A 13664-nucleotide genomic window follows, 5' to 3' on the forward strand; every position below is an offset into this window, starting at 1 on the left:
ATATATTCATAATATCCACAATAAATCAAAAACAAAGAAATTCACAAGATCAATTGCGAGGTTGGAAAAGACCCACTTGAATTTCATAGTTTTGAAATCAATTTGATTGAACCCTTTGGGGAAAGAAGGCCCAAAGGTGAAAGGCATCACATAACTTATTGTTTGATGAATATTTATGTAAAAACATTGTTTATTTATTCCCTATAAACCCTTAGTATTTTACCTTTTATGGTGTTCTTCGATTCGGGAGAGAAAAAGAAGAGAGAAGGAAGAGAGTATGGGTTTTAAGAATTAATAGAGCTTAGGTTAGTATAGTTAGGTAACGGTCTTTATATAGGATGTTAATTAACTTAATTAGACCTCCCATAACACCTAGTTAACCTACTTACCAAGGAAAATAATTAAATGAGTTAAAAAAAAGTGCAGCAAGACATTGGCTCCACAGACGAGAGCACTATCGACGGATCGTGTATCCATCGACGGGCACTGTTCACCTCCGTGATACACACTTGTTGATAATTTCAAAGACTATTAATTTATAGGCTTCAAAATATTTGTCTAATTTTTCATCAATGGAAGAATTCCATGCCCCGTCGATTGGACAACAGATCGTGGGTTGAATCCCTTGGTGGACAAAGCCTTGGGCAGCCTTGACCCCAAAATGCTAGGGTCCTTATCAAGGGCCCTTGATTGGTCCTTGGGGAGTGGAACCCAGAAGTTTTGAATATGAATCAACCCTAATACATGTTAGACACCCTTTTACAAAAATTCATCAATTTCCAACTCCGAAAAGCTAGTCAAATAGGCTAAGGCACGCTAGTACCTCATTGAACTAGTTTCCAAACGTTATAGACGTTCCTGGATGTTTCTATTCCTAGACTTCCTAAAGGTGTTATATTCATTAAAATTGACCTTAAAACATTGTCTAAACCTTTTTACACTCATGTTATGCTCTATAACACGTCTTAGACTTTCGAAGTGTTACAGTTGGCCGAAACGACATAAAACCATCTTTAAGAAAGTTATTAGAGCTATCCTAATGAACCTTTATTTGTATACCTTTTTGGTTCCATTATTAGAAATTCTATCATGGATCGGTTGGTTGATTGATGCCTCCCTCTCTAATAACCTTATCTGAATGAAATTATTCAATGAGAGCTAAGGCAAAACACAAAGCGGATGATGTGCTTAATGGAGTAGCTCTAGTTGAGTATGAGGATTGACTACAAAAAAATATTTTGATACCGCCTAAACAACTTACCTACATGTGATGTGTCCTAGTTAAACGTTTGGCAAGTCGAACACCTTCCACATTATTGGGGTTTTGATGACACTGGTTCCATACTTATCTAGTATGGTCTATGTCGGTTAATGCCTATACTAATCATGTGGGATTTCCTCTATAGTATTGTATAGGTTGTGAAATGTGTAGGTAGTGGAATGGGATGATATATATACATGGAACGAGTATGCTTTGAAGATACTAAAGTGAGCTCCCTAGGTCTTCCAAGACCATTGTGTGAAGTCCCCTACATGTCTAGTTGTCACTTTAATGCTTTAATGAATATGTTTACTTATTTAAAATATTTTTAATAGAAAGGTTTTTATAGAAGGTATCTATTGGATCACTTAGGTGTGCTTGAAGAGGGTGTATGAGTGGTCTCTTCATGTCTTACGTAGGTGGATGTTAGAGTAACCTTAGGTAGAGAGTCTAAATGATAAAGAGGCTTGCCTGATGAATATGGAATTAATGTCTATATGTTGATATTAGCTAAATATGTCTTATATGTGATGGTTGATTTGTATTATGTCTCTTAAACTCTTATAATGAAAGTTTTTTTTCATCAGAATGTCATGAAAGAATGTTTATATAATAAACGTGTCTTTTTGGATGATTTTCTCATGGCTTTCATACCTTTTTTACTAAAGTAATGAAGTCGTGGTATCGCATGTATGATTGATAGGTTTTTTAACTGTTGAAGATTAAGTTTTGTTTAATCCTCAAAGATTTGAGGACAAGAGCCACATGTTCTTTTAGGATATTTTAGTCTTTATTTCAAGTCTTCGTGTGTGAAGAATGCTTTAAATTCTTACTTATATTGAGTACTGTATGCAATGAATGATGTAGGTGGCTTATATTATACCTATTACGCCGGTTACGACTACGGGGTGCTCTCGGATCATGACAGTGGAGTACTAATTTATATGGAAGAACTAACTAACTAACAACTACAACTGACTATGCACTATTACAGGGAAGATCCACCAATAGCCTTTACATTTAAATAAGATCTCATCATCTCTATAAAAAGCAAGAAGTTGTTGAAGATAAATATACTGGATGACTTAACCTTCTTATAGTTCTCATCTACTTTTAGAAAACATTGTTTTCTTGAATAAAATGCATGTAACAAAAAAAGAGAAAAGAGAAAATTATTTTTGTGAGTCCCAGTATCAAAAAATGTAAAATAAATAAACAATAAGAGTTAAAGTGTATATTTAGGATCCATAGTTTTAACGACTTCTATATTACAACGATAGAGCAGTACAGTATTGCAACCCAAGGAGATCGGAGTAAGACTAATTCTGGTTGCAAACTAGTATATAAACATTAGGTGTCGAATTTCCTTAGAACACTCAACTTATTTTTGTACGCCTTACTTACTATCTATCCTTCTGCTAAAATATCTAGCTAAGAAAGAAAACTAAAAGGGAATAATTCACCGTTTGTTGTCTATAAATATTAGAATTTCCTCTCATTTTATAATAAAGAAAATTCTTAACCTCTTATTCTTCTTCACAACTAAATATTTATGTACTTTGTTTCTATTGAGTGGCTCACTGACGATTGTTTCTGTTACAGATCTTGGTGTATTTTATCTAGTCATTAAATTATGCTTATGTTAATAAGGATAAATGATAAGTTGCAATAAATTTCATTTTCCTTTACATTATAATCTTTGTTACCACGTATTCTTGTATGTGAGATAATATAGTATTTTAATTTTAATCAATGATAGATTTATAATATTATTTTATAAATTCTATGATATTAAATTCCTGCACAAAGAGCGGAGAATTTTACTAGTTTATAAATAAGTCAAGAGTGTTTAAAATGTACACTCCAACAATATAATTAATTTTTCTTAGGGACAATCTACATGTATGAGGTTAAACATTCACCACTTTTCGGTATTATTATTTGGTACTCTAAAAAATATATAGAAAGAGAAAAATATGTTTGAAATAAACACAATATAATTTTGTTGACACTTTTAGAAATTCATTCTTCTATAAATGCCCTTCTAGATTCTTCATCAATAAATTTTTTCTACTTGTTTAGAAATATGTATCTATATTATAGCATTATGAAAGTATAATTAAATCAAAATGTAAGATTCTAGAATCATGTTAAATAAATATTCTCGAACTTTAAAGAATTAGTCGTAACCTAGATAACTCAAATGCCCAAAAATGTCTTTGGACATGAAGGACAATAAATCTATGTTAATACAATTCTTTGGTAGTTTAAGTTAATACATTTATTTGGAGTAGATTTTGTTTCATATTCTTCGAATCAAGTTTGCTAATAATAGTAATAACTCACAAAAAAATTTTAGAAGAGCCAAATGAGAAGGAAAAAAATAAAAATATTAAAAGAATGAAGAGTTTTGTCCAAGAGAGATAATATACATACAAAAAAAAATTCAATACAATTTTAATGAAACAACAAGACAGTGAGAAAAACATATATTAAACGGTGTAAACTATGAGTATGTACTGATGATAACAAATTATTCTAACAAAAATAATTTCTTATGTTTTTGGAATAACACACCGCGACAAATTGACTAACACTTCAAACAACATTCAACCCTTAATGTACTCATAATATAAACTGATAAAGTTTGGTAAAATTAGATATAAACAACATAACAATAAAAAAAATATGGGCATGCAAAGTTATTAACTCTTGGAGGATTTTTTAAAAAAGCACAAAATCGCATCCTGATATGTAAAAGACTAACGTTGTTTATAAAGAAATTATAAATTTTTAAAAGGTTTTTTTTATTGTACCTTCAACAATTTCTATAGAGTAAACTTGTTTAAATACCCAATTAACATTTGTAATTTAATCTGTACTAGCAAATACATATAACAATAAATTTGCTTAAACATAAACAACAAGGTTTAGAGAATATTGTAAAAAGACAATAATTAATAATATAAGCATAATATTAATGAATGTTAAAAACATACTAGGACCTTCATATATATAGAATGAAATAGAATGGAAAAACTCGAGCCCATTTAATGTATAATATGCACTTAAAGAAAGTATTCTTCTCTATTACCCGATGTTTAAAGGAATAGATTCTCTTAGAATAGAATGATTCTATTCACTTGTGCATTGATAGAAAAATAATGCTGTTAGTGATTCATTTAACTATAGTGAAGTAAACAAATATTTAATTGTCCAAAATAAGAAGAAGAAGGATATTTTTTTATAATGAGAGGAAAATCCTCTATTTATAGACAACAAAGGGTAGTTTAAAAAAATAATTACCGTGACTTATCAGAAATGTTGCAAGTCTTTGGAAAAGTTACAACCCTTCGGAATGGTAACACCTTTTCTTAAAAGGCACAACTTTTTAAAAAAAGAATAAACTATTTGGATATGTTACAACCCATCTGAAACGCTACAACCTTTCATAAAAAGAAAATCTTTTATAAAAAGTGCAACTCTTTACAAAAGTAATTTTTTTTCATATAAGTCACCACTTTTAAGAAAAGGGAAGGGTAATTTTTGAAATAAAATAAATTAAAAGGAAATTCTAGATTGGCGGTGTTTCCATGTAGATGGGTACATATATATATATATATATATATATATATATATATATATATATATATATTGTTTAAAAGAATTATTTCATAAGAGGAATAAAGGTAGAGATAATGAAAAAAAAAGGTGAATCTTCTTTTAATCTGAGTTCCATATTGAGGAAAGAAGTGGAGGGTTGGCATCAAGAATATTCTATACTTTAAATGTATCAACATTTAAAGTATAGAATATTATGTGGTGTCTTTTTTTTATGTGGTGGACTGTTATCAAGTCAAAAACTCCAATGTTTAAAAGTTGTGTGCGTAGTAATGAGGATGTTGAGATGGTTGTGGATATACAAAGAGTGAAAAAATTATAAATGAGGATATTAAGGATATTTTGGATAAGCAAAGAGTGATCTCCATGGTAGACAAAATGAGAAAAATAAGGTTCAATTAATGTGTAAATTTGACAAGAAGATGTACAAATGTCCTAGTTAGGCGATGCACAAATGACCAAGTTCGGATATCTTGAGGTTGAATATATTAGATATTAGTAGAAATAAAGGGAAATAGAAAAAGTATTGGGAGTTAGGTATTACAAGTCCGGGAATTATTCTTCATATGGAAGGATTTCTTTCTGGCATCAAGAACATATAGTATTTTAAGACATTATGAAAATCAAAGAACCAATAAGATTGTTATGTTTTAGTTAAACAATATACGAAAATAATAACATTATATTTTAGGATTTTTGTAATCACAGTACGGTGTCCATGTTATTAAGGGTATTTATATATTTTCTTTATTTAGTTAACCCTAGTTGTGTATATAAAATAGGATTAGTAATATTGTGGTAGACAATTTTTTTCGGTGACTATTCTAGTAGGTGAATTTTATGAGTTGTATCTTTTTCTCACTATTGGATATTGTTGAATATATTTTGGTAAGATTGTTTATGTGCGAGTTGAATTAAATCTTTTAATAACTTGTTCACATTATAAAGTTGTTCTTAAATTACTTCAAATAAGAAAATGTTTTCTTCCCTCTTTATCTTTGATCGGTATTTTCTTTCTTCATTCTTCTTTAATTAGTTAAAAATAAGTTGAATGTGTGAGGGATTTAAACTATGAAATTTGAGTTCATTTTGTATAGCTATGAACTAGTTAAAACTCAGACTAATATATGGAAGAAGATAATTTAAGAAATATCCATATTTTATGAAAATTACGTAGTGGATGTATTAAATTCCTCTTCTTATTAGTAACATTTTGAGGAAATTTCATGGATTTTATGGGGGTCTAGAAACCGGATATTGTCAAATAAGTTGAGCAAAAATATGAGAATCTTGAAGAACAATTCATAAATTCCTGAAATTTCAGAAATAACCAAACTCAACATTGATAACAAAACATAAAAAAAAAGACAAAAGCCACTAACTCATTCAAAAAACCTTACGATAAAAACCAAATGTCATTATAGATCAAACTCGATATTCTAGAACTAACTGCGCTAGTTGAATTTCCATCTCAGCGTGTTTCCCAAGATTTTTTACAATATTCAAATTTTGACAAAAAAAATTGAAGCTAAAATATATAATGGTAAAAACTTAATATGTAATCCTAGAAACCCAAACCAACCACACTACTCGAAAAAAAAAAACCTTGAGAGCTGATGGAACTGACATAGTCCTCATTTAAAATGACATTTTTTAGGTATTGACTAAAGACAAAGCTCTTTTATTTTAAATGGATCCCAAAAGAAAAATATATCTTAGTGCATTTTTAAATATCTAGGGAAATGTTCCACCTAATGCAATACCACACAGGAGATACAACAAAGCCATGGAAAGGGGGAAAATAGTTAAAGTATGAAAAAATACAAAAACACCCTCGAGTTTTGTTAAATTTATTTTCTGTCTTTGGATTATAATATAATGACAATTGATATACTGAGTCTTGTATTACAAAATCTTACCTTTTAAAAGTGTAGAAAGAAGTGAAATAGATAACTAGATAACAACAAAAATAATGTTGTAAGCATAGAGAAGAAGAAGAAAAGGATGACAATGTATTACTGTTAATCTCTAGGATCGAGGAAAGGAAGGAATAAGTTATATGTAAGGAGCCATAAGTAATATTCTCTGTTTGATCAAAGTGACACTAAATTTTTTTTAAAGTAATAATTTTCGAATCGTTCTTGTCCCCTTACTTTCTCTATGTTTCTTTCATGAAACAATGTTTTTTACTAAGAAAAATGTTTTGCATGGAACAATGTTTTCTTTATTAAAATTATGAAATAACCAAAAGATTTTGTCTCTTTAACTTATTTTATGTCGTTTCCTTACTTTCAAGGTGTTTCTATTACGTGTAATAGGTTGTTGATTTTTGTTATGGGCTATGTGTTTGGCTTACCTTATGGTTTTGTTAGTAGGTGTAATCATGACCTGAGATTTCGGACCGTGACAATTATTTGACTTTTAACTTGGAGGGGGGGGGGGGGAGAAAAGATTTTTGAGTGAAAAGAATGATAAGGTAGAGAATAAAGAAATAGAGATAGATAGTTGGGTGAGAAGTTTTAGATAAAAGAAAGAAACAATCAAAATCTTTAGGGAAAAATAATGAAAGAACTATGAACTCTAAATATGAATTGGTTTTAACGAAAATGAAAAATTATGTAGAAAGAGTATATTAAGGGGTGGGCAATCGGTATTTCGGTTCGGTTTGGTTTTTTTTTTGGTTTTCAGTTTTTGTAAATTGTGTACCGAATACCGAACCAAAATATTTTGGTTCGGTTCAGTTTTTGTTAATTCGGTTGAGTTTTTATTAATTTAGTTCGGTTTTTTATTTTAGTTTTTAATGGGCCTGCTTAGTGGGCTTTTTAAAATTTTAAACTTTACACTTTTTTCAATTTTTTGTTTGATTTTTCAACTTAATGGGCTGAAAAGTAAAAATAGACAATAAATCAAAGAAGTGCATTACTAATTTACTACCAAAGATAAATATATCAATGATTCAATATGTCATTAGGCATTAACACCGCAAATTTTAAATTCACAATATCACTAAAACACACAATTTGAAATTCACAATGACTCTAAAACAAAAGTTGCATTGTAGATTTGTAGTTAATGTCTTCACAAATACAACATAATAATAATCTAACAAGTAGCAATAAAGTCTTTCATGAGCTCATAATAAACAATAATAAGCAACAAACAATGTATTTTAAACTTCTTGTCTTCTTCCATGAGATTACTTTGAATTCAAATGTCAACACAAACAAACAACAATAATGAGTTTCTTGACCTTCTTCCATGAGATCGCTTTCAACTTTCAAGTGTCACGTGCCAAAAAAATTATTTCTTCATTGTCTTGACCCTTGGACCTTTTAAGATAAAATCAAATATTAGAAACTTAGAATACTACTTTTAAGATAAAAAAATGATATGATTAAATAAATGATGTATTGAACTCACCGCTTGCAAGTCAATCATAGATCAACAATGGAAGAGTTTCTTCCACTATTTGCCATCTCTATAATTAATAAAAAGAAACATGTCATACATGATACAACACAATAAGTATTTTATTTATTCCATAAATAAATAAAAAATAAAAAGTCTTACCAATTTTAATTTTTTGAAGAAGCTCCAAACTTTCTTCAACACAAATAGGCTTGATTTCTTTTACTAAGCCAATCTTTGTCGCAAATAAGACATTGCACACATTTTGGAGTCAATGAACTTCTAAAGGGATCTAGAATTCGACCACCGGTGCTAAATGCACATTCTGATGCTACACTCGACATAGGAATAGCCAATACATCTCGAGCCAACTGTGAAAGTACCAAAAATCTAGGAGAATTAACTTTCCACCAACTCAAAATATCAAAATCTTCAGATTCAAGTTCTTGGTCTTCAAGAAGATATTTATCCAACTCAGATTTAACACCTAAACTTCCAGAATCATTTTTTTGTTTCTTCTTGTGCAACTTAGTTCCCAAAGAATTTTTGGACACATTTTGAGAAATACCACTAGTAGAAGAATCAGATGAGTCAGATGAAGATGGTTGACTTTTGAAACTTTTTTTATACTTACTTACATATATCGCAAACACATCGCTCAAATAAGCCTCTACTTTTTTATTCACTACATTTTCCGTTTCTTTCCCAAGTAATACTTCAAGAGAAAAACTAACATACATAAATTTATTGCGAGGATCCAAAACAGAAGCAATAAAAATCATTTTGTTCATCTTTTCAGGAGTCCCCCAATATTTCTTGAATTTTTCTTTCATTCCTGAAGCCATTTTACTCAAATAAAGGTCATCACTTGCTATAAATAATTTGAAATAAGCATCAAGTTCACATATATCTTCAAAATGAACATTACAATTAACATACCGTGAACCTGAAACTTTCAAACTGAGTTCATAAAATTTTTCAAGAAATTTTGTGACATCCTCACATTAGCCCAATCTTCATATTGAATTGACCCAGCGATACTTCCATCTTCACAAACATCAGTAGCAAGAAAAGAATTAAAATTACCATCATAAAGATCAAACCTCTCAAAAGCCTTCTCAAACTTTTTTGTTGTGTCTAACATAAAATAGGTGGAATTCCACCTAGTAGGCACATCTAAAGACAACATATTATCACATTCTGTCTTTTGCATTTCAACACATTTCAACAAATTTCTTGTCCTTGAACAAGATGATCTAACATATTTCACCATTTGTCTCACCTTTTTGATAGAAGGACCAATTTCTTTCAAACTATCTTCCCCAATTAGATTAAGTATATGAGCCATACATCTCACATGGAGATGCTTACCTTCCATCAAATTAGTTCTCACATATCCAATTTTTTGGAAACTCTAATAGTACCACATCATTTGAAGAGGCATTATCAACCGTAATAGTAAGAACGTTATTCAACATCCAATCAAGTAAACAATTACTAATAGACTCAGCCAAATGCTCACCTTTATGACTAGTGCTACGACAAAAATTCAATATTCTTTTATGAAGCACCCAATCCCTATCAATAAAGTGAGCAGTCAAACACATATAATTGATTCTTTGCACTGAAGTCCATGCGTCTGTTGTGAGACAAATTCTTGATTGTATTTCTATTAAAGATTGTTTCAAATTTATTCTCAATTCACCACAAAATTCATAAAAATATCTTGTTATGGTTCTACGAGAAGGAATATGATACAAAGGCTGAACATTACTCATAAACTTCTTAAAGCCTTCTTTTTCAACAAAACTAAAAGGTAGTTCATCCAAAATAATCATCTCAACTAAAGCTCTCCTACATACCTCTTGCTCAAATTTCCAAGTCTCTAAATTGTTATTTTGAATATTTAATAATTTTTGAATATCGGGGGCAACAGTCGGAGTTTTATACACTTTACACAGATAAGTCAAATGTTGTTTTAGTCCTCTTGTTCCATTTCTTGTTGTATTGACAGCATAATATTGTTTACAATGTAAGCACTTTGGTTTAACTAATACACCATTTTCAAAAACCTTTTCAAAGTGTTGCCAAACAGGAGATCTAGGATACATTTCTTTTTTTTTTGTTATTTCTGTGTAATTCGACGGATCATTTCTATTACTAGGTGTATTATCCGTAGAATTTGCCATACTTATTCGACTTTGATCAGCTACACCCATATTTAATTGTGTTTGTTCAATCATATATTTATATCTAAAAAATCACAATAAATTCACAATAACTAGTAACAAAAACAAAATCAGAAAGAAAAAAATTAAAAAAGTAAAAAAAAATAAAAAAAACATACCTGCTGTCTGACTCCTGGGCGGCTGCCGACTGCTGTGTTGGCGCCTGGCTGGTTGAATATTGATGGCAGAGTAAGACGGCACAGTTCGGCTGCTGCTGGCTGCTTGACAGCGCGGCGCGGCTGCTGCTGCTTCTTCTTCTTCTGGCGGATGGCCATGCGCCGGCGCTGCTGCGGTGCTGCTTCTTCTCGCAGCTGCTGCTGCTTCTCTGATAGACGGCGGCGCAGCTACTTCTTCTGGCGACGGCTGGCGCTGCTGAAGTGCTAATGTTTCTGGCTGGAGTAGAAGAGGAAGAGGAGAAAGGAAGAGAAAGAAGAGCTAAAGAGGAGAGGAACTGAGGAAGATTAAAGTTGAAAAAAATTTGTAGAAAGAGAGAGGAATAGCCTAATAGGACCATAGGGATAGGGTTTCGTATTTTTTTTAAAATTATTTAATATTAATAATTATTAATTAATATAATATAATTTATAAATTATCGTATAATATTTCAGTTTTAAACCAAAATACCAAAAACCAAAATAATACGTAGCGAAATCTGAACCGAAATACCAAAAAATACAAAAAATTAAATCGAATAGCGAACTGAAATACCAAAACTTAAATTCTGAAAAATTTCGATTCGGTTCGGTGTTTCGATTTTCTGGTGCTTATGCCTATCCCCAGACTGAATTATAGAAAGAGGAGAATATTTGGTGGAGAAGAGAACATATGTATGGAATGAAATTTAGAAACAGAGAAAAAGAGATTTTTCCATGTGATCACAAACACAAATATTGTAGCACAAACCTTAAATCTATTTCTTCTCATCACCCACACGTACTCTTCCACTCTAGATCTTTCAATTTTAATGGTAATTCGCAACTTAGTCATCCATGGATTTGTTTAGAGTTTTACATTTTTTTTGGAAACAAATGCAGTATTTTTCCTTACCCCTTCTTACATGTCCCTCTCCCAATAGTTGACTCATACCGTTCATGCTCCAAGGCACATCAAATCATTAATTAAAGAGAATATTTTACACATCACAATAACACCAATCTCATTGATCTACATATAATCTTAAAAAATATTTTTATTCCCTTACTTGTCTTTCTTTACAATGTTAAAAGAATAAGTATAGATCCGATGCCTATGATAATGAACTAATCACTAAACCACAATAGGTGTAGTATTAGTCTACTTTGTCTATTCTCTATTGAACTATATTATTTTAGAAATAAGTGATTTAGATCTTAATGTTATTTGTGATTTAGATCTTTATGTTATTTGTGATTTAATTTTTAATTAGTTTATGGATCTTGTGTATCGTGATGTTTAATAGATAGGTTCGGTAAAAATAAGGCAATCACAAAATTCATACATGTTCAAGACTTCAAATTAATTTGTGTAATTATGGTGAGTTAGTAAATACTCATTACATATATGCTCCTATTATCGTTTCTTTTCATGTTGTTATTGTTAAGATTTCTATTATTAAGATTACCCTTTTATTTTATAAATAAATTCTGAGTCGAAGAATTGTTATTTAAAATTCAATGTACTGCAAGACATGAAATCTCCATTTCTATCTTCAGCACCTTGGGAAGTCACTTGTTCATAAATGAATGTGGGGAGGGACAACAAATATTTCATGCTATGTCTTTCTAACCGCTTGTGTATCTCTTTATTTTAATCTACTTTTGGGTACTAATCTTTTATTTACTTGTGTTGTTGATTTTGTATGACATTTTACATTTGATTTTAGTAGTTATAATAAATTCCCAAATGGAGTTTATTGTTCGTTAAATCAATCACATAAAACAATCTTAACACAATTTTTTTGTCCTTCAAACCTACCTGATAGTTAAATTACAAGTTTTCGTATAAGCTGCATGAAGTCTGCAGAAGAATCATTTATGCATTCTTCAAGTTGGGCTACTATGGATATGTCTAAAGTCTTAAATATATTCCAACACTAAAGACTATATCTACAAAGAAAATAATTTCTCAATACTTTGTCTCATCTACTTGTTTGTCAGTATCTGATTTTGTTGTGATCTTGTCGGAGTATGAATAAGCATGGCACTTCCATGTGAATGATTTTTAGTAGATCACCAATATAATTTTGTTGATTTATCATACTTCATGTTTATTACTACTTAACTTGAAATGTTAAAGAGAAGTTTAGACCCCCCATCAAATCAATCAAGCTCATCACTTCTTAATAACTTGGTAAACTCTTCGTATAGGTATAGTGAACCCAAACTTGGTAACTATTTCATAAGGCAATTTTTTTTTAACTTTTTGCCTTGAAGTTGTTCTGGTTAGTTGCTTCAGAAAAAAATATTTATATCCTTTTTTTTGTTCCGGTTAATTGAAGAATGAGAAACATCTTTAGAGAGAGAGAATTAATCAAACAACAAAACAACATTTCATATGAATATAATTTGTTTTAGATAAATATCCTAATTGAATATAAATTTTTACTTTTTAATAGAATTTAACTAATGAAATGTGAATGATGAAAAACATCAGAAGAAATCAATCTAACTTTTTGTTTTCAACAACTAATGAATCTCGAAAATTTCTAACAAAATATAATTTGTATTTTTTAACACCCTAAATTCTTTAATGCTAAGACTCGAATCTTCCTTCATTCGGAGTAAGATTTCCCTGAGGAATTTAAATTTTCCTAAGCACTAAAATCTGTAGATGTAACACCTTAACTTCCAAGAAGAACCAAAGAGAAAAGCATTCAAGTCATTCCCACATTCCTTAAAGTTTTAGGTCAACTTCAAACGACCATAACTCCTTATAAAGGATAATTCACGTGTGCAACAAGATACCATAGGAAAGAACAAACTTTTTAATTATCTTTTCAACTGCACCTAATTTGCTAAGTTTCGAGTTCGAATGAGTGAGATATGGTCTTTTAATGTTAGGATGCCAGTTAGGGAAAGTTTACCGAAATAGTAAGGGGTAGTTTAGTCTTTTCCTTGCCTAATAAGATTTGATTCGTTTTTATTAAGGTTTAAAGGGATTATCCTATT

This window comes from Solanum lycopersicum, chromosome 11 (assembly GCF_036512215.1).
Source record: "Solanum lycopersicum chromosome 11, SLM_r2.1".
Classification (NCBI taxonomy): Eukaryota; Viridiplantae; Streptophyta; class Magnoliopsida; order Solanales; family Solanaceae; genus Solanum; species Solanum lycopersicum.